Source organism: Ictidomys tridecemlineatus, chromosome 12 (genome assembly GCF_052094955.1).
Source record: "Ictidomys tridecemlineatus isolate mIctTri1 chromosome 12, mIctTri1.hap1, whole genome shotgun sequence".
Lineage (NCBI taxonomy): Eukaryota > Metazoa > Chordata > Mammalia > Rodentia > Sciuridae > Ictidomys > Ictidomys tridecemlineatus.
The window spans coordinates 25,214,585-25,242,245 of NC_135488.1; the positions used below are offsets into that span (position 1 = coordinate 25,214,585).

Genomic DNA, 27,661 nt, shown 5'->3' on the forward strand with positions numbered 1-27,661 from the left:
TCATTGGATTGAAGGAAAGGGATGTAATGAAGGGAAGGGATGGAAGTAGAGAAGACAACAGAATGAATCCGATATAACTTTTCTGTGTTCATATATGAATACACAACCAGTATAACTCCACATCATGAACAACCACAGGAATAGAATCCTACGTTATACACCATGTATGTATAATATGTCAAAATACGGTCTACTGTCATGCGTATCTAAACAAATTAAAAAAATAAAAACCATGGGTGGCATTGTAAGGGCAACCAAAGGGGGTCATGAGCTATGGACCTGACTCAGCAATTTGTCTTTCCCTACAGACTCTAAAAAACTTGACCCGTAATTCTATTCTTGGAGAAGTGCCTGATTCTAGGGGCTGGGGCAAGAAAAATACAAGATAAGTCTGGAGCATATTGTGCTAGAAAATTAAGGAAGGATTTTGGGTTTTGTTTTTTCCTATAAGAAAACCAAGAAAGATGTGGCATATCAAAAGAATATAGATGCCAACCTGAATGAGCCAATGGCTAAACCTAGAAAAATTTGAACAATAAGTAGAATAAAGTAATATTGAATTATCACCCAAGAAATAAAACAGATATTGATATAAATAAAAGGGAGCAAAGGATGATTCTTCCTTAGAGAAGAATTCCAAGTGATGTGGAAGGCATCATTAGAGTCCCAATAAAATAAATGCTATAGGCAAGATCCACTAAGGAACAGACATTGGTGAGTAAAACTTCAGGAAGAAACAGGCACTTCTGGAGCTCCCAAATATCTCACCACTGTTGATTCTGCGGTGGTTTAACATTTGTCCACAAATGCTTTAATGACATCCTAGAAGGTGGAGTTTAATTTACCTCCCTTGAGTTTGGGTAAGACATTTTTCCCATTCTCTAACAAATAGAGAATGGGAAAAATGGTTTCCCGTGAGGAAACCTCACAAATGCCTTCTCAGTGATTGGGTTTAACCTCACCAGGAACAAGCCTTGTGGCTAGCTAGCATGCATCCCCACTGTATAATGAGAAGGTCCTTTACCCCAAGTTTTCCCCAAAACCTATAATTCTAATCTACATGTGAGAAAATGAGCCCAAATTAGGGGGACATTCTGCACAGTTCCTGACTAGTGTTCACAAATTTCAGTGCAAGGAAAGAGTAGGAAGGACTGATAGATGGTCATAAACTAGAGGAGACAAAGTCAACAGGACAGTCCACATGCCATCCTGGACTGGATCCGGGACAGCCAAGGGATATTGGAGGGGACTTGTGAAATCCAGATAAGGACTGATAGCTACAAGTGGTGTTTAACTTTTTGAAATGTGCCAGGATCTAGAAGAAATTGACACTAGTGGGAGCTTAATGAAGGTTATATGAGACTGTGCCACCTTTGTAATCTTTCTATAAACCTGGAATTTTTTTTTCAAATTTAAAGAAAAATGTAGAATTAAAATAAAAAATGTGACCCTTGTGTTGTAGTTCCACTGAGATGTATTAAAGATGAGGGGTAAAATGTTTTTTGGGGACAAAATCTCGCTGTGGTGCTCAGACTGGTCTCAAACTTCACGTGATCCTCTCACTTCAGGCTCCTGAATGGCAGGGATACATTCTGTACCACTGCACCCAGCTTGAAGTCTTAATGTCTAAATTTCACAGACAAAACAAGAAGATGGCGATTATTTTTCAGCTCCTCCTTTGTTGTAGGAAGTGCCTCATTCTGAAGAGTTTTTGGATGATTCAACCGTCTGGGGTATTCGCTGCAACAGAACCCTGGCACCCAGTCCTAAGAGCACAGGGGACTTCACCTCTGCTGCCCAGCTTGCATCTACCCCCTTCCACAAGCTTCCAGCAGACGCAGTGAACAATCTGGAAGATAAAGGTATGCGACATACTTTTTCAGTGTCTGTCTTCTACAAACATTAGTATTAGTTGGTTCATTACTATTATAGTGTTCTTGAAAATTCTAAGGGGGACGTTCGAAAACCATAAAGGGGCTTGGAATCCATTGTTTTTTTCTTTGGCATACTAACTTCATAAAGTCCACATATTTTGAAAATTTAATAACAGATCATAGGTAGAAATGGGGGAAACTTATAGAAGCATATAAAGGCAAATATACAAAGTCCAAACCATTTGTACAGGAGTATGATTATGTTTTTCAAAAGTCAAGAGAGGAGCACTACAGATAATTATTTGAATGCTAAAAATACTAAACATGGTTTTTAATGAATAAAAAAAATAGCCAATTTTGGTCCTTGATACATTTCTATAAATTTTTATTATTTCAGACATGCAGCCAAGGATACATTACACATAAAATAATTTTGTTTTTTAGTGTTTTGCTTCAAGGGAATAATGACAAAACTCACAAATAGTCTTTTATTTCTACTGCATCCCAAATATAGCACCCTATATAAAAGAAATATATATCTCTGAATTGAACCCTGATATGTGGCATTACATTGAGCACAGATAATTATTAGTTTTTTATTACCAACCTACAGTATAAATATTATGAGATCTGGGACTTTGGTACCATTTCAGTGACTACCAATTTACCAGCCAAACTCTGTCACTGCTGGTACTTCTTAAAAGCAATAATGAAATAACTGCCAAGGAATTTCACTTCACTAATCTCCTGAACCTGGCTGTGACCTGTCACCCATGCCAGTGACCACCTGTGTGGTCATCCTGTCTGGAGTGGACCTGCTGCTCTCTGGACTCTTTGTTCTTGAAGGATCATTATAGATCAGATGTCAAAACTGAAGTGCTCCCCTGTACGAGAGGGTTGAGTGATCTTGATTTTCCGTATCTTATCGCACTTTGCCATGGAACACTATTTTGAAATTATAATGAAAGTCATCATATAAAGGAATTCTAGAATTGTAACCATGTCAAATGGTATGCGCGTGCATATACATGCATGAAATGTTTGTGTCTCTCGTTTTTGTGTATTTCAGAAAGCATGATAGCAACGCAGTGCACCCATGTGCCGTTGAGTTCTTGTGTTGAGAATGTGGTGGAGCCCTTGAGAGACAGAAAGTTCAGGTAACTTGCAGTTGTGCCCTTCTCTGCATTTCCACTTGAGCTTTCCATGAGCTTTCCTTTTCCAGATGTAAGAGAATGCCTAATCCCATCCTAAACAACTCATAAAGTGCTTAACAATTGGCAGCTTGTAGTCAGAAGGTCCTCTAAGCCCAGTAATGAGCCCCCCTCTTAGTATCAGGACAGTGAGAGAAGCAGCTAGGGTGACAGAGTCTGCAACTGACTTGTACTCATTTGGGGATTAGAACTGGAAAGCCTTTTACCAAAAAGAGACCCTGCCATGTGAAGACTGTTGCAGAACTGGGCAAACACAGAATTGCTTTTCATACCCAGTAAAATTGAGAAAATTGATGACTTCCTTTAAAGAGAAGAGAAGGTACTTAAGCCTCCTAAGGAATAAGCAGTAAAGGTAGACTCGGCACCGTAAACCCCACCATGTCTGCGCAGGCTGTAAACCTCAGAGATCCTAACCAAGGCTGCCATCTTCTGGGTAACTATTTTATTCTAGACACAGTACTTACGCTTTTCCTGGACTCTGTCTTTCAGTTAGCCCTTATAATAACTGAGTTGTGGGGACTATTCTTTCTTTTTCCATTATAGATAAGGAAATTGAGTCTCAGATAAATTATTGACTTAAAGTCATAAGGCTGCAAATTTACAGAATTGGAGTGTGAACCTGTATTTGTCTGAGTGCTGACCCCTTCTTCTCACTGCCTCCTATTAGAAACCCACAAGGCACAAGTTCAATTAAAAAGCAAAAATATATTGAATTTGCATTAATTTTATTATTGATGTTAATCACTTTCTATATGTTTAGGTTCATTTATTTTTTTTTCTTAAGTAATTTCTGTTCACATCTTTTATCCAATCATTTGTTTATTTGGGTCACAGTTGAATGAGGTTTTTGATAACAAGAGCCATCAGGAGTGGCTAAGCCCAGCCAGACCTTTGACTCACAAGAATGCCATAAGCCATCCTTGATGTAAGATTAACTTAGAAGTACATAGGGCAGAAATCCCAGTTGCTGGCTGGGTGCATCCTACCCAAGGAACTGTTGTCTTTGGCCCCATGTGACAGTTCAGTTGCAAGGAAGCAAGGCTCACATGAACCAAGTGCAGGATCCTCGCTTAAGAGCCTTATGCAACACCTCCATCAGGTCCCAGGGTGCCCATGAGAAAACCCACTGGGCACAATTTCAATTAAAAACCAAAATTTATTGAATTTGCATTATTTTATTATTGGTGAGTTAACCATTTTCTACATGCTTATGCTAATTCATTTTTTTTTTTCTGAAAAATGAATAACTGAAACTATGGGTTCCTAGCAGATATTTGTAATTCTACTCCAGATACAGTTAACCAGTGAGGGTTATTTTTAACCATAACCAATGGTGACAGAGTAAGTTTTTAGGGGAAAAGAGCTAACAGTTAACAGACTCAGATTCTTATGGACAAGAGAGAAAGATTTTGTTAATCATTTATGCATTGACAGTAATTTGGATACCCATGTTACCAGTATCGGTAGTATAAGGTATGGAAACAATTTTTCAATGTACAGGTAAGGTACCCCTAGTGTCTATTTGAGAAGCCAAATAGTGGCCAGTACTATTTGAACTATCATGGTCTTGGGAAACTAGGGAATACTAAGAAATTGTTGCAGTTGAGAAAGGGACATATTTATTTGTGATGTATATGTATAGATGTAAGGGTTAAATGTGGGTGTAGAGATATACATGATTGATTCTCATTGTTCCTTGTAGTGTATACTGGACACTTGTCCAGGGGAAATACATGCTTATCCTGTTGCCATGTTTGTTTAAAGTCACCTTATTTAACACATATTACTCATGACTTACATTGCACTTGTGCCTGGATGAGGCTTACCTGTTTTCTCTGTAAGGCATCTCAGAGCCTTCTATGTTTAGGAACAATAGACACACTTCAGCAAAACACCTGAAATCCCAACAAAAAGCACAGAAATGCAAAAACCATGGCATTAGACTCCAAGCAGGGCAGTGAGGAGCATAAGCTGTAGGCTTCACCTTGCTCCACCTGGCCTGGGAACACGCACCCAGATTTTTCATTTCTCTAAAGTCTGCAAATGACTGAAAATTATAGAATGTTGATCTGGATGTTTACGTAAATTTTAACACATAGGTGCATTCACAAATCTGAAACCTATGAATGGGAATCAGCTGTGTATGCATGTATATACACACACCCATATGTATGGAAATGTGTAGGATTTTGTTAGATTGTGGTTGACATTTTTTTGTTGTCTGAATGTTATAAAAGAAGTCATTTTTAGAAAGAAGTTAGATATCCAGTCTTGATCATAGCAGTGCTGCTGAGATACCCTTTCTCTCGACATTCCCTGCTAAATAATACCAAGCATATCACCACCCCCATTTATCTAGTATATCATCATGTCTTTGATTTTTATTTCTATTAATATTGGACTAGCTTTGTATTTGCCTATAGTTGTGTAAGAAAATGATTTAATCAACTCAAGCTGTGCAGCATATTTGAAGTGACATTCCTAGAATGAAAAGGAAACTCTGTTGTAGAACTTTTGTGTGATCAAGTCCATTAGGCTTCTAATAATAGGGTGTTTTGATTTTCTCTATAATTTTCTTCACATCCAGTTCAATTCAAGAGAAGAGCCCAGAAGGCACATGCCCCAGAGACCTCTCTTTGGCATCCTTGCACCATTTCAGCCAGCCTGCCCCGGGTGCTGCACTTACCCAGGAAGCTGTACGGGGCCTTGAAGCTTGTAAACTCACAGACACTGACCGTGCCGTTGTGGAGGACCTGTCCGATGCCAGTGCCAGGCCCCAAGAAGACCGGATGCAGATGGGTCCCCATGGGGATGTCAGTGCTCCAGGTGTGCACAGAGGCTCAGGCTTAGTCATGCCATTAGGACCACAGCATAGGAAGAGCTGTTCTGTGGAAGAACTCAGAGGGGGACCCGTGTGCCATTGAGTAGAACCTACAGTCAGACACTTCTCACTGTACTGAAGTGCAGTCCAGCAGGAATGTACTTGAAGGGCAAATCGATCCATTTTAATTTTAGATTTCAAGTTAAGTACTGTTGGAAGAGGGAATTGGAATTCAAGGGCCTACTGTGTGTCAGGCATTTAATCTAATGCTGTTTTCCCCACTTTACAGAAAAGTCAACAGAGGGTCAAGATTAAAGAGATCCCTCCTACTACCCCTTGTCACCCAGACAGTCTAACCTACTGGTAGAGAATATGGACCAGAGATAGAGTGGCTAGGGGACAAGGCTAGGTTCTACCCTAGCAGTCCTTTCATAATTGCCACTAATAAGAATACGTTATTATTCTAAGTTGGAGAGAAACCTTCATCTTCCCTTTAGAAATTGTTTTCTATCTTAGACCAAAGTACAACTCATGTGCAAATTGTGTTTTGTGGGTATGAGTGGGCAAGCAGTTAAAGACCGTGTATCTGTCTGAGCACATTTGAGGTCACTAACCAACCCCATCTGTGCCTTAAATGTGCAGCCATCACTGCTAAAGGCAGGACCTAGCATTTTAGGTGAGCGGAGTGAGATGCAGATGATATCCCTTTGTCACCCTGAATGTTGATTTAAACTTTCAAATCCAAAATGGCAGATGGTCAACTGCACAACTCCCAGTTCTGACTTTTGGAAACAATTCTCTATTACTTGAATCAATGCTCTCTAAAGGATGAGACTTTTGAAAGCTTAATTAATGAATGAATGTCTCCACTTGCTTTATCTAAAATTTATTAAGTAAAATCTTTGAATACTGAACTCATGTTTCTTTTCTTATTCCTGTTCCTTTAAGACTTCACTATTGAGAATCCGTGGGATGATAAGTTGATTCTCAAACTTCTGTCTGGGCTTCCTAAACCAGTGAGTTCCTATCCAAATACTTTTGAGTGGCAGTGTAAACTTCCGTCCATCAAGCCCAAGACTGAATTTCAATTGGGTAAGAACTTTATGGGTGATATAGCTTTGAATTCTTGTTCATCCATGGAACGTTGATGGTGATTCATGTGTATGTGAGATTCTCCTCCTGTCCCCCAGCCCCAGTAAAGAGTTACAGCTACAGTATTGAGAAATCTTGTTAATCCATGGCTATAGAACCATGAGTGCTGTTGGACTGGAACCCATTTAAGTCGGAGATCTCTATCAAAGTAAAAATGCACGTGCTTAGGCTGGGGAAGCTCAGCAGCAGAGCACTAACCTGGCATGTGTGAGGCTGCGGGTTTGATCTCCAGAACTGCAAAATTTTAAAAATGCAGTTAGACTATTTAAGAATTTCTTACAGATTTTATAGTCAAAAACAGGCATTGATAACAAAATGAGGATTTTTTTTTCCATTCTGACCACTTTTCAATATACTGAGGCACTAAGGACGTTGATAATAAGCACATGTGCAACTGTCACCACCATCTTATTATAAGTTTTTATCATCCAAATGGAAACTTGGTTTTTTTTTTTTTTTTTTTTTTTTTAGTACTGGTGCTTGAACCCAGGACCTCACACGTGCTATGCAAGGACTACTACTGAGCTACATCTTTGGCCTTTTTTATTTTATCTTGAGACAACGTATCCCTACATTGCTCAATCCAGTGTCAAACTTGTGATCCCCCTGCCTCAGCCTCCTAAGTAGCTGGGATTACAATATGCACCACCACACTTGGCAGAATGGAAACTAATTCTGTATGGACAGTGTGTGTTACATGTTTCTTAAGAAGAGGGATAGTATTATATACTCATTTGATAATATTTCTGGAAAACTCTTGAAGAATACTCAAAACTAAAATAGTTGGCTTAGTGGGAGTGGGAAAGTGGGTGGTTGTGGATAAGGCGAGAGCAAGGCTTTTCACACATAGAGCCGCAGTAGGCCTTCAGAACAATTGAGGGGCCATCAGAGTTCCCCATGCCTACCTCCCTGCCCCTCCCAGATCCTCTGTTAGCGTCTTGAATAAGTGTGCCTGCTGATTGTGACAGTGATAAGCCAGTACCGGTATGTGGCCAAAGTCCACGATTTCCTTCGAGGTTCCCTGTACTGTGCGTTCTGGGGTTTGGAACGCTTGGCAGATCTCCTCGCTGCAGGGCACTTCAGAATAATTGGCCTGCCTTGAGTCTCCTGTGCTTTCCCCTTCTCCCCTTCCTCTGCACCCCAGAAGCCCTGGCAGACACTGAATGGGCCCTTTATTCCACAGTTGGCCTTTTCTAGAATGTCATGTGTTTGAAATTACAGTTTGTAGCCCATCAGGCCATTTCCTGACACTTAGCAACAGAATTTAAGGCTCCTCTTTGCCTTTTCATGGCTTGCTAGCTTTTTTTGAATCACTGAATAGTCCCCACCGTCTGGATGGCCCTGTACCCCACAGCTCATTTACCCATTTACCTACTAAAGGCCACCTCATTGCTTCCAACTTTTGGCAATTATGAATAAAGTTGCTTTAAACATTGTATGTAGGTTTTTCTATGGACGTATTTTTAACCCATTGAAGTAAATACCAAGGAGTGTGATTGTTGGATTTCGAGGCATGAATATACACTCATCCCTCAGGTCTGCACAGGCTAGCTCTAGGAACCCAGTGGGTGCCAAAGTCCATGATGCTCAAGTTTCTCATATAAAATGGGTAGCCGTGCATATAACTTAACATATACTTTAAATAATTTTGAGGTTACTTACAATACTTTGTACAGAGTAAGTAGTTGATATGCTCTATTATTTAAGGAATAATGATTTAAAAATATTTGTACATATTCAATCTATAGTTGGTTAAGTTTATAGATTTGGGGACTGGGGATGTGGCTCAAGCGGTAGTGCGCTCACCTGGCACGCATGCGGCCCGGGTTCAATCCTCAGCACCACATATAAACAAAGATGTTGTGTCCGCCAAAAACTAAAAAAATAAATATTAAAAAAATTCTCTCTCTCTCTCTCTTTAAAAAAAAAAAAAAGTTTAGATCCTCATATACAGAGGGCTGAGTGTTTGCTTATATGAGAAAGTGCCAAGCTCTGCTAGTGTGGCCATACCATCTGTGTCTTTATCAGCAGTGAGCAAGAACTCCCTGCTACACCCTCGCAGCTTTTGCTGTTGTTTTTACCCTTCTGGTAGGTGTGCAATAGTGTCTCACTATTTCAGGGTGACAACAGTGATGTTCACCAGTGAGAGTGAACATTTTTTCATGTGTTTACTTGCTGTCTGCATACTTTTAATGAGCTATGTGTTCAGATCTTTTGCCCATTCTTTAATTGTCATATTGTTAAATATCAAGAATTTCTCAAATAGTTTAGATAGCAGTTCTTTATTAGATACTTGTTTTGCAAAGATTTTCTCCCAGTCTGGTTTGTCTTTCTATTTTTTTTTAAATTGTGTCTTTTAAAGCACAGAAGTTTTAATATTAATGAAGTCCAGTTTATCAGGTTTTTTTTTCCCCTACAGGTCATGCTTTTGGTGTTACATCGAAAAACTCATTGCACCAGTGGAAACTTAAATAGTCTTCTGTAATCTTTTCTAGAAGTTTTATAGTTTTATTTTTTCCGTTTCGGTCTATGCTCCATTTTGAGTTAACCTTTGTGCAAGGTATAAGGTGTGTGTCTAGTTTCATTGTCACTTGTGCATGTCTGAATGCTTGGCACCACTTACTGAAGACACTGTTTCTCATGTTTGATCCTTTGCCCAAGAGCAGTTCTAAGTCTGTGTGGTTCTGTTCTGGACTCAGCTCTTTTCCATGGGTTTGCTTGTCTCTTGCCAGCACCACAGGGTTATGGTCAGTCTCAGAGTGGGATGAAGTCAGCCCTTTACTTCCTTCTTCCATCTCAATATTGTGTTGACTTTCTGGGTCTTTTGCCTTTCCATATAAACTTTAGAATCAGTTTGTTGGTGTTCACAAAATAACTTCTAGATTTTTATTGAGATTGCATTTAGTCAAATTGGGAAGAGATGACATCTTGACAAAATTGAATCTTATCCCTGTACATGGAAATCTCTCCAATTAAATCTCCTTGATCTTTCATCAGAGTTTAGGTTTTCTCATATAGATCTGGTACATAATATATATTATTACCTAAGTATTCTTTGTTTTTTAATTTCTCATTCTAATTGTGTATTTCAGGAACATAGGGAAGTAATTGTATTTTATATATCTGCTTTGTGTCCTATAAGCTTTCTGTATCCACTAATAGTTCCAGGAGATTTTGTTAGTGTTGATTCTTTAGATAGTCCTGTCATCTATAAAGAAAGATAGTTTTATTTCTTCCTTTTCCAATCTGTATACTTATTTTTTTAAAATGTCTTATTGCTGGGCTGGGGATGTGGCTCAAGCGGTAGCGTGCTCACCTGGCATGCGTGTGACCCGGGTTCAATCCTCAGCACCACATACAAAGATGTTGTGACCACCGAAAAACTAAAAAAAATAAATAAATAAATATTAAAAATTCTCTCTCTGTCTCTCTCTCTCACACTCTTTCTTTTAAAAAAAATTAAATAAATAAATGTCTTATTGCACTAGGTGGGAATTCTAGTACAATGCTGAATAGAAATGATAAGAGACATCCTCACCTCATTCCTGACCTTGGGGCTGCATCTATGTAGTGTATCACCATCAGGTCTAATGCTGGCTATAGGTTTTGTACATGTTCTTTATCAAGTTGAAGTTTCTCTGTTGCTAGTTTGCTCAGAATTGTTATGAACGGATGTTGGATTTTATCAAATGTTTTTCCTGCATATGTTAATATGATCATGTGATTATATTATGTGATTATTCTTAGCCTGTTGGTATGATGGGTCAGGTTAACTGATTTTCAGATGTTGAGCTATCCTTGTGTTTCTTGGATCATTGCTATGGTTTGAATGTCCCCTTCAGATGTCATGTTTAAATTTAATTGCTATTGTCACAGTTTAAGAGGTGGGATCTTTAAGAGTTGATTAAGCCATGAAGGCATACCCTTACGATTGAACTGAGGCCATTGTTGCTGGGTGGGTTAGTTGTAATGGGGGTTCTGGCAGGCCATCTCCCGCCTCACCCTCACCATGTGATGCTCCTACCATCTTAGGATGGACGATGAAGATCCTCACCAGTTCTAGCCCCTCAATCTTGGACTTGTCAGCTTTTGGAACTATGAGCCAAATAAATCTCTTTTCTTTATAATTTATCCAGTTCATAATATTCTGTTATAGCAGCAGAAATCAGACTAAGACAGTCGTGGTATATAACTTACTGTATACATTGTTGGATTTTACTTGCTAATGTTTTGTTAAGATTTTTACATTCATGAGAAGTATTTGTCTGTAGTGTTTCCTATAATATCTCCATCTGGTTTTGGTAACCTGGAAATGCTGACCTCATAGAATGAATTAGGAAGTATACTCTACCACTATTTTCTGGTAGAGATTATAGAGAATCTCTATAATTTCTTCCTTACAGATTTGATAGAATCTGTCAGTGAGTGCATCTGAACCTGGTGCTTTCGGCTTTAGAAGGTTATTAGTTATTAATGCAATTTCCTTAATAGATGCAGAACTATTCCAGTTATCTAATTCTCTTTATGAGCTTTGATAGATTTTGTCTTTCAAGGAATTGGTTCATTTCATCTAAGTTTTTCTCACTTGTGAACATTATGTTCTGAATACTCTCTTATTATGTCTTTAGCGTCCATGAGCCTTTCATTTCTCATTATTTGTGTCTTTTTTTTTTTTAGCTTACCTGACTTGATGTTTATCAATTTTATTAATCTTCTCAAAAACACAATTTTTGGAGTTTTCTTATTTTTCTCTATTGATTTCTTTCATAATATTTTCTTTTGTTTACATTTAATTAGTTCTTTTTTCTTAAGTTCCTAAGGTGGAACCTTAAATCATTAATTTTGTATCTTTTTTTTTGTTATTTTTATTCTTACTTTTTTGTAAACAATTCTTTTTTAAAATGTGTTATTTTTAGTTATATACTCTTTCTTCTTTTCTAAGTCCTTCATGAGACTTCTTCAATCCATGTGTTATTCAGAAGTGTGTTTAATCTCCCAAGATGTAGGGGCTTTCCAGCTGTCTGCGTTAATGGATCCCCAGTTTAATTCCACTGTGGTCTGAGAGCAGACATTATATGATTTCTATTCTTTTAAATTTGTGAGGGTGTATATTACAGCACAGAATGTGGTCCGTCTTGGTGAATGTTCCAAGTCAGTGTGAGAATGTCATATATTCTGTAAATGTCATTCAGATCCAATTTTCTGTTTAATGGTCCATTTCTTTTTTTTTAATGTTTATTTTTTAGTTTTAGGTGGACAATATATTTATATTTTACACAATATATTTATTTTTTTATTTTTATATGGTGCTGAGGATTGAACCCAGTGCCTCACACATGCCAGGCGAGCCCTCTACCAGTTGAGCCACATCCTGAGCCCCTTAATGGTCCATTTCTGATGGAAGGATATAGGAATCTCCAAGTGTAATAGTGATTTGCTTGCATTTCTATCAATGCATGCCTCATATATTTTCACATTCTTTTCATGAGATGTATACACAACATGTCCTGTTGGAGAATTAACCCCTTTTTCATTCTGTAATGCCCCTTTTATGCCTGTTAATTTTCCTTGATCTGAAATCTGCTGTATGGAATTAATACAGCTATTTCTGTTTTCTTGAGATAACTGTTAGCATCCTATATCTTATTAACTGTTAATCTGCATTTGTCGTTATACTTTCAATGTGTGTGTTTTCATTGGTGGGTGAAGATCATTGGTGTTCTGAGTGATTATTGATATAGCTGGACTCATATTTCATTTGTTAGTTTTCTAGTCATTACACTTGTTCTTTGTGGGTTTTTTCCCCCCACTCTCTGCCTTCTTTGGCTTTGAATTATTTCATATTCTGTTGCGTCTCCTCTCTCAGCATATCAATAATATTATCTTTGTCACATTTGCAAGTGGATTCTGCAGAGTGTGCAGTATATATACACTCAGAGCCAGTCCAAGTCCACTTTCCGATAGCACGTCACCCCCTCACAGCAGGGCCCACACCATGCGGCAGGGGTGTCATTCCCTCCCTCCTGCCCACCTCTTCTGTCATTGCTGCTGTTGGTTTCACTTATCCACTGGTATGCCACCACTAGGTGGACACTGTTGTTTTGAACAAATGGGTTTTTGTTAGATAATTTAGAATAAGAAACATCAAGTATTTTACTTAACACTCTTTGAGTCTAAGTTTCTGGCCTATATTATCTTCCTTCTCTCTGAAGAACAGTGCACGTTTACCAGTGACAGATTCCCTCCATTTTTGTGTAAGAAAGTCTTTATCCTTCACTTTTGAAGGATAGTTTCATGAAGTAGAGCATTCTAGCTGGTGGTTTTTCTCTTTCAGCCCTTTAAATGTTGTACTGCACACTCTTGCTTGTGTGGTTTCTAAGGAGAAATCTGATGTACTTATCCTTGTTCTTCCGGAAGTAAGCTCTTTTTATAGCTATTTCTATTTTGTAGCATTTTTCAAAATTTTCTTTGTCTTTGATTTTCTGCATTTTCTTTGTGATGTGCCTAGGTGTAGGTTTTTCTATCTGTCCTGCCTGGTATTCTCTGAGATTCCAGGATCTGTGGTTTGGTGTTGGTCTTGAATTTTTGAAAACTCACACTTTTTTCTTTTCAATTTACATTTCAGTTTTTCTCTTAGGGTGTCCTGGAGCTCACTGATTCTTTCCCTGGCCGTGTACAGTCTACTAAAAGACATTCTTGGTTTCTGGCACAGAGTGGGTTTTTTATTTCTAGCATTTCTTTTTGCTTCTTTCTGCTTATTTGACCTATTTGTTCTTGAAAATTGTCTCCTTTTTCTGTTAGAATCCTTAGCACATTCATAACAATTTTAAAAACTATCCTGGTCTGATAATGCTGAAATCTCTGCCCATTTCCAGTGCTTGCTCTGCCTCCTCAAGCTGTGTTTTGTCTTTTAATATGCCTTGTCAATTTTGTTGCTGGCCAGACCTGATGGACTGTGTAAATGGAACTGAGATAGTTAGGCTTTGGTGTAACCTTTATCTGGCTAGAAGTTAAGCTGTGTTGTCTTCCCTGTTGCCTTTAAGGTTCCCTAGAGACTTTCTTTTTATACTAGGGATTAAACTCAGGGGCATTTTATCACTGAGCACATCCCAGTCCTTTTAATTTTTTATTTTGAGACAGGGTCTCACTAAGTTGCCTCCTTAGTCGCTGAGATTGCAGACGTGCACCAAACAACCGAGAGTCATCTTCTTAGATAATCTGAGGAGTACTGTCCTTCCCATTGCTAATTCCAGCGTGGTGTCTGCTGTGAATCTCTGTGTCTTCCTCTCCGTCTCCCCACTTTGGGTGCAGCAGTTTTCCCTCTGATCTCAGTTTTTTAATAGTTCAAGAAGAGCTGTTGAATTTCAGTTGTCCAGTTACTTTCTTGCCATAAAAGTGGAGTGACAGCTTTCAAGCTGCTTATGTGCTAGACTGGAAGTCACAGATTTTTTTTTTTAAATATATATTTGATTTTGAATGGGAGGATTATTTTTAGAATTTTTAAGAATCAAATGCAACATCACCATGGTCTTTTTCTCCAAAATCAATAACCCCAGTGTAACCACAAGGAAAATATAAACAAACCCAATTTGAAGGACATCTGACTAGTACTCTTTGGAACTATCAAGGTCAATTAAAAAAAAAAAAGACAAGAAAAGTCTGAGACATGTCACAGGCTAGGAGTAGCCATGGAGATAGAATGACTAAATATAATGTATCCTGAAACACAGAAAAACTAGTGAGTCTGCAAGTGTGGATTTCAGTCAGCAGCAGCAGCACTCCTCGGTTGGTTCCTTGTCTATGACATAAGAGCCATGTGGGATGCAGAAACTCCGCTTTCTTGGCCACTTTTCTATCAATCAAAAACTATGTAAAATTAAAAGTTGAATTAAGTATTTTAAATTGTCTATTGCAAATGTTTGCTATCATTTTATTTTGCCCTTTTTATTTTAATTTTTTTGTTTTGTTTTAATAAAGTTTTATTTTTCCAAATGCACAGTTGCTTGGACCTGCTAGTGCATCTGCACAGCAACAGGGGCATCTCCATCTCAGTATTTCTGGTGTAAATTACTTGAGCTCTGTGCTTTGACACCAGTTTGAAAAGTCCTTTACTGAGGAGCTCCTGAAGGGCTGCCCTGGCCAAGGAACCACAAGTCCTTATCCCTCGAAGACCCCAGCTGTGCTTAGAAGCTCGGAGTTGGGAACGTCCTTACAGAGTTTGTCATAAGTAGCTTTGTCAGACAAGACTAGATGTTGAGCTTGCCCTAATCTTTGCCTTCGGACCACTTCTTCTTTTCAGCGTTGCTCCAGATTTATTCACTGGGCCCTTGCCTTTCTTGGCCGACCTTCCGGCATCTCTCTTCTTCTTGTCACCCTTGAGCAGCGTTGCAAAGCCTGGAGAGCAGCACCAGCTATTGGAGCCTGGTCAAGATGTCTTTTTTATTTTTATCCTATTGTAAAATGTGTTTATTTCAAAAAGCTTTATGTATCACTTCAGGGAGGATTTCTCCTGTCATCTGCCTGCAAGATGGGCAGCACAGGTGCTGCTCAATTTAAAATGCGAGAACCTTGATGGGGAGGCACTGAGTGCCCAAACCCACGCACCTTAGTGACCCCCGCAGGCTGCCCTGAACTTGGTAAGGGGGCTCTTGTTGCAGGTATTTACTTCCTTTCATCTAAGCCTGTAAAACATTTCCCAAGCAACTGTGGCCATTTTTATTTATGAAAGCAATTCAAGTACAAAGAAAATTTTACAAATTCTTCATTTGGATAAAGTCCTTAATATTTTGAGCCCATTTGTCATTTTGACACATTTATCTCTTCCCAGGTTCTTCACTGGTCTACGTCAATCACCTTGTTGGAGAAGGGGCCTTCGCCTAAGTCTATGAAGCTACCCAGGGAGATGTGAATGAGACCAAAAATAAACAGAAATGTGTCCTAAAGGTAAATGGTGCAAATACATTTTTGAACTGTAGAGAAATGATTTTCAGCCTCTTTTTTTTTTCCTTTAAGACAGTGATGTTTTTATTGAGCAATTAAGAAATAAAACAATACTATGAGGATCTGGAATTGCTTTCTGCAGAACAAATCATAATGTCATTGCTTTCTCATGTCCCTTATTAGGATACTATTTTCCAGAATGTGACTCTGGATATAAATAACACATACCTGGTTTTGCTTGTAGGTCTAGAAGTCTGCCAACCTCTGGAAATTCTACATTGGTACCCAGCTGATGGAGAGACTAAAGCCAGCTGTGCACCACATGTTTATCAAATTCTATTTTGCCCACTTATTCCAGAATGGGAGCATCTTGGTAGGAGATCTCTACAGCTATGGGACACTATTAGTAAGTGTTCTGTTTTTATAATATGGATATGAATTTAAGTGCATTTCTGGTTTGTGCCTTACCCATATATTTTCTGGTTAGAGCTTTAGTTGGAGTGCTAAACAGGGGCAAAGTCCTTGACTTGAAATTTCATTAATCCTCATCCAACTCAGGATACCATTTGCATTGTTTCTAGAATGCCATTAACCTCTACAAAAATACCCCCAAAAAAGTGATGCCCCAGGCTCTCGTCATCTCTTTTGCTATCAGGATGCTCTACATGATTGAACACGTCCACAGCTGTGAGATCATTCACGGAGACATTAAGCCAGACAATTTCATACTGGGAAACAGGCAAGTGTGGACCTCTGAACAGGGTTCTTTCCTGAACATCTAGCAGCCCTTTGTCATTTGTGCTCATTTCCTGTCCTGAATTGTATTTAATCTAGGTTTTTGGAACAGAACGATGAAGATGGCGATTTGTCTACTGGTTTGGCACTTATTGACCTGGGTCAGAGTATAGATATGGAACTTTTTCCAAAAGGAACTGCCCTTACAGCAAAATGTCAAACATCTGGCTTCCAGTGTACTGAGATGCTCAGTAACAAACCATGGAACTACCAGGTACGGACCTAAAGTAAGAGGTTTGGAAAATTTTCCTCTGTTGTACCTACCAGATTTTCCAAATGAATTTGGAATCTTGTTAGTTTGAACTGGTCTCTTGGACACAGTTGAAGAAGAGATGGGGGCCAGGAACGTGGCTTAGAAGTAGGGCACTTGCCCAGTAAGCATGAGGTCCTGGGTTGACTCTGTAGCATTCAAAGGGAGAGAAGGTAGTAAAGGAGAGATGGGACTTAAGGCTCAGGGGAAGGGAGGGATGAAATTCTGTTCCTGAAGAGTACACTTTTCTTATTATTCACAAGAAGGAAAGCAGATATGTTCTGAGTTTGACCCTAGGAAAGGTATTTAATGATCTGTGAACCCTTCAGAACGAAAGTCTGCCAATTCTACTTTATATGTGCCTGTAACAGATATAAACTGCATTGGAGTATGTCACTCTCTTCCCATTTACCTTGACTTTACCCCTCAGTGTTGGCCGGGGTGGTAGGAAGGGGGGTGCAGAACTTGGTGCCCCTAATCCTCTCACCCTGAGCATCAACTGGCACCTTAGTAGGAGGTGCTGTATTGCGATTGGGCAGAGGGGCTGCTTGGTGCACCAGTGCTTGAGCAGATCACAGTTAATGCCGTGAACTTGTGCCCGGGAACTAAAAACCCAGCTCTCATTACTTAAATAAAAAGGTGACAGATTATTGATATTATCTTATCTTTTGCAACAATATAAATTATTTAAATGAAAAGGCTTGTGATCATAAAGCAGAATGTAAAGTTTAGCTGATTGAAGCTGTTCTTTAAAAATAAAAATACAGAATGCCAGTTTATGTATTCACAATCTGACCTTTATCTGTGAAATAGATTTGAACAGTCAGACCAAACATGACATTCTATGTCAAAGCCAAAGAGGAGGTAGCTGGGTGACATTAATGCCAGGTATCTTGGTTGTCATGCTAGGGTAACTGTCTTCAATTCCACACATCGTATGGGAATGGACCTGGAGACTAGAATACAGTGATTCGAGGGTCAGGTCATATATTTTACCTGCTAGTACTAGTAGTCTTTCATTGAAGTTTTTAAGTAGTTAAGAAAAAAATGTAAATATTTCAAATATATTTACCTGAAATAACTGGGTTTGATTTTGAACAGACTATTGAAACTCTGTGTATGTATATCCATGTAAAAGTTTTCCTTTTTGTATTCTATGTATATCTTCTTAAGCTGTATTTTACAAATGATGCTTTGGAAATGGATTTGTACCACTATTAATAGGTTTTTATGTTTTTCTTTCAGATTAAGTCAAGGCCAAGTCGTGTTTCCTTGATCCTCACCCTGTGGAGCTGTAAGATGATTCCTCTCCCAGGAACGAGCATCCAGGTGCTCAGCAGACATGTTTGCCTCTGTCTGTTTGATGGCAGTAAGGTAAGCTCACTGAGTTGAACCATCTCACACAGGATGATGGAGAAGCCCTTGTGTGGTACCACACATTAAATGTGGAGTGCGCTGTGTGTGTGAGTGTGTGGTACCGCAGTAGGTTAACCCTGGCTCTTCAGTGTGTGATGTTGGTACACACACACAGTTAACCCATCTGGGCCTTAGATTTCTTCACTTATGAGAGGGACTGGTACCTGTCTTCTAGTGTTGTGTACAGTTCAGGTCTAAGTATAGAGCATTGCATTTTTGAAAATGCAATGTATATCCAGCTCCCCAGGCAAGATATGGAGCATCGCCATTTCCCGTGAGGTCTCCTGGAATCCTTTTCTGCTCAACTCTTCCCTGATTCCTAAAAGACCATTTTTTACCTAATACCAAATGATAGTCTGAATGACTTCTAAAAAAATAATGTATCTTTCATGAGATGTAGCTTAAGTGGTGCTTAGGTAGAAATTCGTAGCTTTAATTGCATATACTAGAAAGAGGGAAGGTTTAAAATCAGTGATCTAAGCTGGGAACTTAAGAGACTAGAAATTGAAGAGTGAGTTAAACCTAAGAATGTAGAAAAAAGGAAATAACAAAGAGTAGAAATTAATGAAATAGAAAACAGATGGACAGAAGAGAAAATCAATGGAGATGAAGGTTGATTCTTTGAAGAGGTTAATAAAATTGAAAGATGCCCAGAAAGACTGACTAAAAAGAGTGAAAGAAAGCCGGGCGAGGTGGCACATGCACACCTGTAATCCCAGCAGCTCTGGAGGCTGAGATAGGAGAATCGCAAGTTCAAAGCCAGCCTCAGCAACAGTGAGGTGCTAAACCATACAGTGAGACCCTGTCTCTAAAAAAAAAAAAAAAAAAAAAAAATAGGGCTGGGGATGTAGCTCAGTGGTTGAGTTCAATCCCTGGTACAAAATAAAAAAAACAAAACAAAAAACAAATTATCAATATCTCCCATTGAAATAGAAACATCATTACTGATCCTGCAGACACTGAGGACAATAAGGGATATTATAAGGAATTGTATGCCAGTAAATCTGACAACATTGATGAAATAGATAATTTTATAAAAAACCATAATTTACTTTAACTGACATAAGAAGAAATAGAAAATTTGAATTTCTCTTTTAAAGAAATTATAACTTCAATTAAAAAACTTCCTACAATGAAAACTCCAAGTCCTTATGGCTTCACTCTAGTGACTTCCCGCAAACATTTAAGGAAGAAATAATACCCATCTTATGCAAACTCTTCCAAAGAATAGGAGAAAACATTCCCTAACGTATTTCCTAAATCTAGGAAAAACATGACACCAAATGATGACATTACAAGACCAGTATCCTTCATGGATATAGAAACTAAAATCCTAAACAACATTCTCAAGTTGGATCTAGCAATTTATAGAAAGGACAGTAGGTCACGACCAGCTGGAATTTCTCCCCATGTTCAGATGTACACACTTGTGCATCCAGCATTGGACATGCGAAATTGTAATGTTATTTCATCATATTAGTAGACAAGAAAAAATCATGTGAACATCTCAATAAACAAAGAAAAAACATTGACAAATTCCAGTGCCCATTCACGAGTTTTAAGAAATCCCCTACAAACTAGGAACAGGTGGGAACTTCCTCAAATTTATAAAGAACAAGAAAAACCTGAATTTCTCTCATTGACAGTGAAATGTAGAATTTTTTTTTTTTAGTCTAAGATTAAGAACAAGTCAAGGATGCTAAGAAATAAAAAGATAACTCAGTTTTTTAAATGAGCAAAAACTTGAACAGGCCCTTCAAAAAAGAAAACATGAGAAACCAATAGGCATATAAAAATATACCTAACATGTAATACATTATTAGGGGAATGTAAGAGTTACAGTGAGAGACCCACTTAGATGCTCCATACAAGAAGCCCACCTTAAATAGAAAAGGTAAGTTAAAGGGAGGAGGGTTCACTATTCAAGATATTAATGTCCGGCTGGGAATGTGGCTCTGTTGTTGAGTGCTTGCCTGGCATCTGCAAGGCCCTGGGTTCAACTCCCAGTGCATTAAAAAAAAAAATGTCAAACAAAGTAGATACATACCCAGTCACCCCATGTTAGAGCTTCAAAACACATGACCTAAAAATTGATGGAACTGAAAAAAGAAATGGGAAAAGCCACCATTATAATTGGAAACTTCACTACTGTTGTCTTAGGAATATAGAACAAGCAGACAGAAGATGAGAAAGGATATTAGGAATTGATTAACCTATTGACAAACTAGGTAGGATCAGTATTGAGCAGCACTTCACCTCTAAACAGTAAGAAGCATGTTGTAAGGGCATGTGGAATATCCACCAGTCTACACAGGTGGACCTGGGTCAGAAAATAAACCCCAACAAGTCTAAAATAGAGTTGAGAGCCAGGTATCGTATGGCCTTTGAGCACATGAGATTAAGCTAGATATCAGTAACAGAAAGATCCGTGGGCAAAGTCTTCAAATGCTTGGAAATTAACAGGTTTCTAAATAATCAATGAGTCAAAGGGAAATTAGAAAATATTTTGTACTAATCACAAAGTGGAAGTGAAACAGACAGTCTGGTAGATGTCAGCTAAAGCCTAGTTAGAGGGGTTCCCAGAGTGGGTGGGAGCCGCAGAAGAGCTCCTCACAGCCTCACCCCCTGAGCTGAGGAGCCCCAGGCCTCCATGGGATGTGCAGGCAGAGGCCCTCTGGGGAGGGGACTCCAGGGGGGAGCAGGGTGGCCGCCAGTGTGGAATCCTGACAGGGAGTGTCTGGAAGGCAGGCAGTGTGAGAAGCAGTGCGAGTCTGTCCTAAAAACAGCAGAGGGCACTGAAGGAGGTGACATGATGAGATTCATGTTCTAGAAAGATCTCTGGCTCCTCTCCGAAGAATAAATAGAAAAGGTAAGTTAAAGGGAGGAGAGGGCAGCCAGAGGGGACTCAAGTGGACCACTGGGGGCAGGGCCCTGGCATGGCAGGCAGAGGACAATAGGCATCATCTTGAAGAAGCAAAAATCTGGATCCAGCTTGCTTAGGATTGCCCCTGGCGCTGGCATTTGCACAACATGGGACCTTGACCTTGCTCTCAGGCTCCTCCTCTTGTACCTCCTGGGATCAATGTGAGCAAACTGGGTTATTATAAGTAAAGCATGGAGAACAACACATGGAGCATAATAAGTGCAACCAAAAGAGTGATGACGATTACAGCTTGGGTGGAGATCAGGTCGGGGGAGATGCAGGAGGCGGGAATCAACGGGATTGGTGGTGGGCTGAGTGTGGAGGGTGGAGGGAGAGCAGGTGTGGAGCGGGCAGTAGGTCTCAGACATCCACCCCTGGATAGACCATGGTCACACGCACACAGGTAGGGAGGCCTCGGGGAGGACTGCGTGTGGCGCTGCCCTGGTGGTTTTCTTCCACCTGAACTTGGAGTAAGGGTGACCACAGGGCTACTGTGCACAAAAGCACCACCGCAAACGCGCCAGGAGGTGTCAGCAGTGACCAAGAAGAGAGGACCTGCTGTACTCTCCTGTTCTCACGTGAGAACCGAAAACAAAAACTAGAATTTCACTTTAATAACAGAAAATATGGGATTCATTTTATATCCAGATCCTAGAAGTTCATTTATGAAATTAATTTTTATCAGAGTTCGAAATCGAGAAGTTTTGCATCACATTTAATAGTTAGAAAATTGCATTATTTGCTCTTTGAAGGCTTCTTTAACAAATCTAGCCTATTACAAAGGAAAGCTCTGTTGTCGAGCCTGGGCAGTGCCAATCCAGGACGCCCTCCCAGCACCCACCGTCCTCGCAGGGCAGGTGCACCCACACCTTCAGCGTCGGGGGGAGCCTCAAGCCTCTGGGTCTGCTGCCTGCTTTTCTTTTTTGTTTTATTTTCTAGGGCTGGGAAGGAGCCCGGCTTTGTTCTCTCTCCCTGTTGTCCTCTGTTCTCTTTCCTCCTTCTTGCGTGTGGTTTATTCGTTTCTTAGAACTCCATTCTGAATTATCCGTGGTGTTGAGTGGTCTCTCTGGGTGGCTTCCTGGGTGCTTGCTGTAGGTGTCATTTTATACACCCAGCTAATCACAGTGACCACAGGCAGCGTTCTGGTTGGAGAGAGGCAGAGACTGTCCCTCTCTCTAATTCTCTTTGTCCTCATTCACTCACAACTGACTTGCACATTTCCTCTACATACACTGAAACCACATCATCCAGTCTTAAAATTTTTGCTTTAACCATCAACTGAGAAATTAGTAGTATTTAATCAGATCTTTACTGTTCCCATTGATCTCCTTCCTGATGTTCCAAGATTGCTTCTTTAGCTTGTCTCTTCTGTACAGAGAGTGTCCTTTAACCATCCCTTCAGGGTGACAGATTCTCTTAAACTAGCTTTATCTGAGTATCTGTCTCCCTTCCTTCCTAAAGGACCTTTCCACTAGATGTGGGACTCTGGATTGACAGTTCTTTTCATCTACCACTTAAACACCGTGGTGCCACCTCTTCCTGGCCTCTGGTTTCTGCCGAGACACCCACTGCCATCTGAGTCATTCCCCTGGCTTAACCTGGCTGTTTTTCTCTCTTGCTACCTTCAGTGTATTTTTTTTTTCCTGTTTACTTTAGAAGTGTGGTGTACCTGGCACAAATCCTTTTGGATCTCCCCTGTTTGGAATTTGCTCAGCTTCTTAAATCTGTCGGTTTCTGTCTTTGGCTGAAATTGGGGATTTTTCAGCCATTATTTCCTACAGTACCTTTTAAACTCCTCTCCTCTGGGACTCTGATGACACAAGTGTTAGATCTTCTGTTTTAGTCCTCTAGGCTTCTGAGGTTTCTACCTAAAGTGTCACTTCCTCTTCTAGTAAGCATATCTCAGATATTGAGTATTCACTTGATGTGGTTTATTACTGTCACAAGGGCACAAATGTGAATCTATTTTATCAGCTCCTTCATTGTTTTATTAATAAGTATTGGGACCATTGTTTTCACTGTTTGAAAAGTTAGATGCATACTATATTGGATGAAGAAAGAAACCCAGATCTTACAGAACTGCATGAAATAAAAAATGGAAGCCCCTCCTCTCCCTCTGCCCTGACCAATATAGCCACTGGTAATTATCTGGGACTAAGAGGGTGATGTTTCAAAGAACTTCCTACAGCCTGATCTGAAATCGGAAAATCTTTCAGGTCCTGAGCAACATTCACACTGTGAGGGCCACGTGGCAACCCAAAAAGCCCAAAACCTGGACCTTTCTCCCCAGGTAAGAAATGTGCTGAGTAGCAGAACAGGAAACACCCTGCTTTCCTCCTAGGCGACCAGCAGTTAAGACCTAAGACGAGGCTGTGGAAGCATCACATTCAGCACAGAGCACATGGAGCCACATGTGAACCCTTAGATTCTTTACTGTTCTAGGAGGACTTTGATTAAAGTTATTTGTGTTTCTGACTCACCAAGGTTATAATTCCAATGAATCATCCTATTCATTGGATTTCAATTTTAGGAAATGCCCATTTGATGAAAAATGCAGACAAGAAGATAAAATTTAGGAAGTGAAGTGTTTTTCAGAAATGGAGTCTTACAACTGCACTAATGACAGTTGTGTTTTCCTCTGATGAAATGAAAGGTGCCGCCTAGGGAACCAGTACACTCCGGACTGTCAGAACTGGGATGAGGTTAAGGTTTCTACCACTGAGTCAGTCTCGCAGGGATGGATGCTAGTGAATCCAAGATGTCTCTCTGTTCTTTTAATAATACAAATTGTCTGTAGTTCACCTACTTCCACCCCCAGGTTTCATTACTTGAGTGTTTACTTCCCTCCCTCAACTAACTCCCTTTGTTACTGCACCCTAATTACCCTTCTCCTAATAAAGATCTTAACACAAATGGGGGTTCCTTGAGAGGGCACTGGCTGTGAGTGAGGCCCGCAGCTTGCTGGGTGCCGCAGGCATCCTTGCTTGACTACAGCACAATGCCTGAAAGTGAGCATGGCCTCCTGACCTCCTGACCTCCCTGCCTCCAGGGAGACACACCACATATCTTTGGGTCTGTCATTTCACAGTTCTGTGATGCACAGCTGTGTGTCATGCTTTCTCAGGATATAAAGGTGAGCTTTGGGAGGAATAACAAAGTGCTTGTCACCTTCCTGAATGAACTGAGGTATCCATTACGTGCCCACTTCTTCCTAGTGCATGAGGGTTTACTTGTATGTCAGTGGGGAAGAAACACAGGTGCAAATAATAAGAATGCTCTCTACTTAGGATGCTCTAGCCACGCACAGGCCCTTGGGTCCCTGGTTTATTCAATCCTTAGAGTGGCCCTGTGGGGCGGGCGCTATGGATTACTCTGATCAGGCAGGCTGTGAGGATATGGGTCTCCAAGCGCTTTGGGAAACACAGAGGAGAGGGAAGTTAATTCTAGCCCTTGAGCCTCAGGAGGTTTTGTAAAAGAAAACTAGACCTCAAAGACGGGGTAGGGTTTTATAGGCAAGAAGGGGGGGATGGATGCTGTGTAGGGAGAGGGGTGGGAGGAGCCCAAGGGGAGGGGGCCTGTTCCAGGCAGGCATCAGGAAAGCCCAGCAGACATGTGTGCCCAGCCACTCAATTCTGTTTAAAATGAACAGCGATTGGCATAAAAACCTTACAGCATATGCCAAGTGGGCCTTGAGCACCTTGGGGTGGTTTGCTGCACAGGTTGTATGTTAGCCCTGCTCGGAGAAAAGTAAGTGAAGAGAAAGGTGTTTCCCTCAACAAGGGAGCTGAGTGTGTTTACCAAGTCAGTGGTGTGGATGGGTCAGTCCGTCTGCTCTTAACTTTCCTTAAGAGACCTTTGTGGTAATGCAGAGGCACAAGCCTTGTGCCTTGGACGGGGCAGAACGCCCCTTCCCACTGTGCACTGTGGTCAGTAACCCATGTTTCTTTATCGTTCCAGGTCACTGGCTTCTTGCCATGCTTGCTCCATGGCGACTGTTTTATCAGGTCCAATTCTTCATCTCCAGACCTGGGAATATTATTTGAACTTGGAATTTCTTCGCAATGTATGTCAGACGCAAGATAAATGTCACTTTATAATATACCAGTTAAAAGGGAATTGGCAGGCTGGGTGCCATGCTTCAGGCCTGTGATTTCAGCGACTCAGGAGGCTGAGCAGGAAGATGGCAAGTTCAAAGCCAGCCTCAGCAACTTTGAGAGGACCTAAGCAACTTAGTGAGACCCTGTCTCTAAATAAAAAATTCAAAGGGATGGGGATGTGGCTCAGTGGTGAAGCACCCCTGGGATCAGTTCCCCCCCCCCAAAAAAAAAGGAGTGCTGGAGTGTGTGTGTCTGTGAGTGAAGTCCTGGAGGGTTTCCCTAGGTGGGATTTTCATCTCTGGTGGAACGAGCTGGCAGTGCTCATGATTCTTATGCAGTGCTGCTTTCTCAGTGGCATTTAAGATGAACAGGACCTGCTTACATGTGTAGCACCAGTGAACGCCAGAGCTCCTAAAGAATGGAAATTCAGAACAGAAGGGGTTTTCAGAAAGTGATCAGAAGCACCATGGCACTTCAACCCCAGGACCCAGTGCACCTGGCCCTGCAGTCAGCAATTCTTATTGAGAGACCTGGCCAAGTGGCGGTTCTGTGAAGGGAACACCAGAAGCATGGTGTCATGTGAACTGCTGGAGCCGAGGCGTGGCCATGCTAGCAGCCCTCCATCTCCCACCCCCTAGCAGCATCTGAATGCAGTATAGGAACCCGGCCCCTCGTAGCCCAGAGCCACCACAGGTACCCTGTGTACTGCATCATCCCGGGTTTCTTTAGGACAAGTAAACCCAGGGGAGTCGCAGATGAGTCAGAGCGAGGAGAGGAGCAGCCCGGAGCCAGGCCCAGTGGCCTCTGGCAGTGGACAGTGGGGCAGACTTCCAGGTGTCAAGGCCTTTGCATGCTGAATCCCCACAGTCCACTGCAGGGAGACAGAGCTTGCTGATTCAGGAGCACCCATGTGCCTCTGGGTGATGCCACAGGAAGTGCTCAGCTCCTGAGGCACCTGTTGGCACATCAACAGTTTCAGGGATTTTCAAGGGCAATTTTGACAAAAGGTGAGCATCACTTAAAGTGCCACCTCTGCTGTACCGTGGGACCCACCACGTTTCATTTGATTTTCTGGGGCAGAACTGCTTAGCCCTAAGCGGGGATACTGGCCTTGTTCCTTTCAGGGGCTTGCATGTGCTTATAATTTTGACTCGTTCAGATGTTGTTTCTCAGACTTGTTTTATTTCCCAGTCAACGGGTGAGAGAGGAGAGTTGAGTTGCGGCTGGGTGTTTCTCAGGCTCTTCGATGCCAGTGGCGTTCCAATACCAGCAAAGTAAGTGCTCTGCGAATTCCTAGCAGTTGTGTGATTTTGTAGAAGTTCTTTTTTTAGGATCAAGGAACTCAGGTTTGTTCTGTTGGCATGTCAACAGCTTTTGGGGCGAGGGCTTTTAATGTTGATTTTAGTGTTGTATAAAGTAGTGTATGAAAGCAACACACACACCCTCCCCCAGAGAGGGAGAAGGACACATAGGACATGTTCTAGAATATGCTTGCACTGTCTGCCTGCTGGGACTGTTCCCTGAAGTACTGGCACATTCCACCATGCTGAAAACAGTGCAAAAGCTAAGTCCAGGGTCCCCAGGTCCTCTGTGAATCTGTGTAGGACATTGAAATTATAGCAGTTTTTTTAATATTTATTTTTTAGTTGTAGTTGGACACAGTACCTTTATTTATTTATTTTTATGTGGTATTGAGGACTGAACCCAGGGCCCCGCACTTGCTAGGCAAGTGCTCTACCTCAGCCCCGGCCCTCCTGTAAGCAAATTTAAACTTTAAAAGCACAGTGCAAGCTAGAAGCAAATATCCTCATGCATACCACAAAGTTGGAATGTTGTTAGCCCTAACGTAAAAAGAGCCCTTGAAAACTAATAAGTAAAAGATCATCTGAATTTGTATTTATTTATTTATTGGTTCCAGTGATTGAACCCAGGGGTGCTTAACCACTGAGCCACATCTCCAGTCCTTTTTATTTTTTATTTTGAGACAGAGTCTCGCTGAGTTAGTTAGGACCTCACTAAGTTACTGAGGCTGTCTTTGACTTGTGATCCATCTGCCTCAGCCTCCCAAGTCACTGGGATCATAGGCATGTGCCTCCTCACCCAGCTCATCTGAATTTTTAAATGGGGAAAATAAAGATCTAAGTCTAGGATATAAACAGGACATTCACAGAGGGCTACAGAT

General features: G+C 40.7%; 1 pseudogene across 1 annotated transcript in view; it reads left to right on the forward strand.

Moving 5' to 3' along the window:
• The window catches only part of LOC144369128 (mitotic checkpoint serine/threonine-protein kinase BUB1-like), a 66,782-nt pseudogene that overhangs the window by 24,053 nt on the left and 15,068 nt on the right, over nucleotides 1–27,661 (forward strand). The window contains exons 10-21 of the transcript XR_013428585.1: nucleotides 1,688–1,862; nucleotides 2,944–3,031; nucleotides 5,673–5,911; nucleotides 6,855–6,998; nucleotides 15,886–16,001; nucleotides 16,243–16,404; nucleotides 16,580–16,737; nucleotides 16,833–17,007; nucleotides 18,268–18,417; nucleotides 23,599–23,672; nucleotides 25,340–25,445; nucleotides 26,671–26,753. The product of XR_013428585.1 is annotated as a mitotic checkpoint serine/threonine-protein kinase BUB1-like (transcript). The remainder of the gene's footprint in view (nucleotides 1–1,687; nucleotides 1,863–2,943; nucleotides 3,032–5,672; nucleotides 5,912–6,854; nucleotides 6,999–15,885; nucleotides 16,002–16,242; nucleotides 16,405–16,579; nucleotides 16,738–16,832; nucleotides 17,008–18,267; nucleotides 18,418–23,598; nucleotides 23,673–25,339; nucleotides 25,446–26,670; nucleotides 26,754–27,661) is intronic.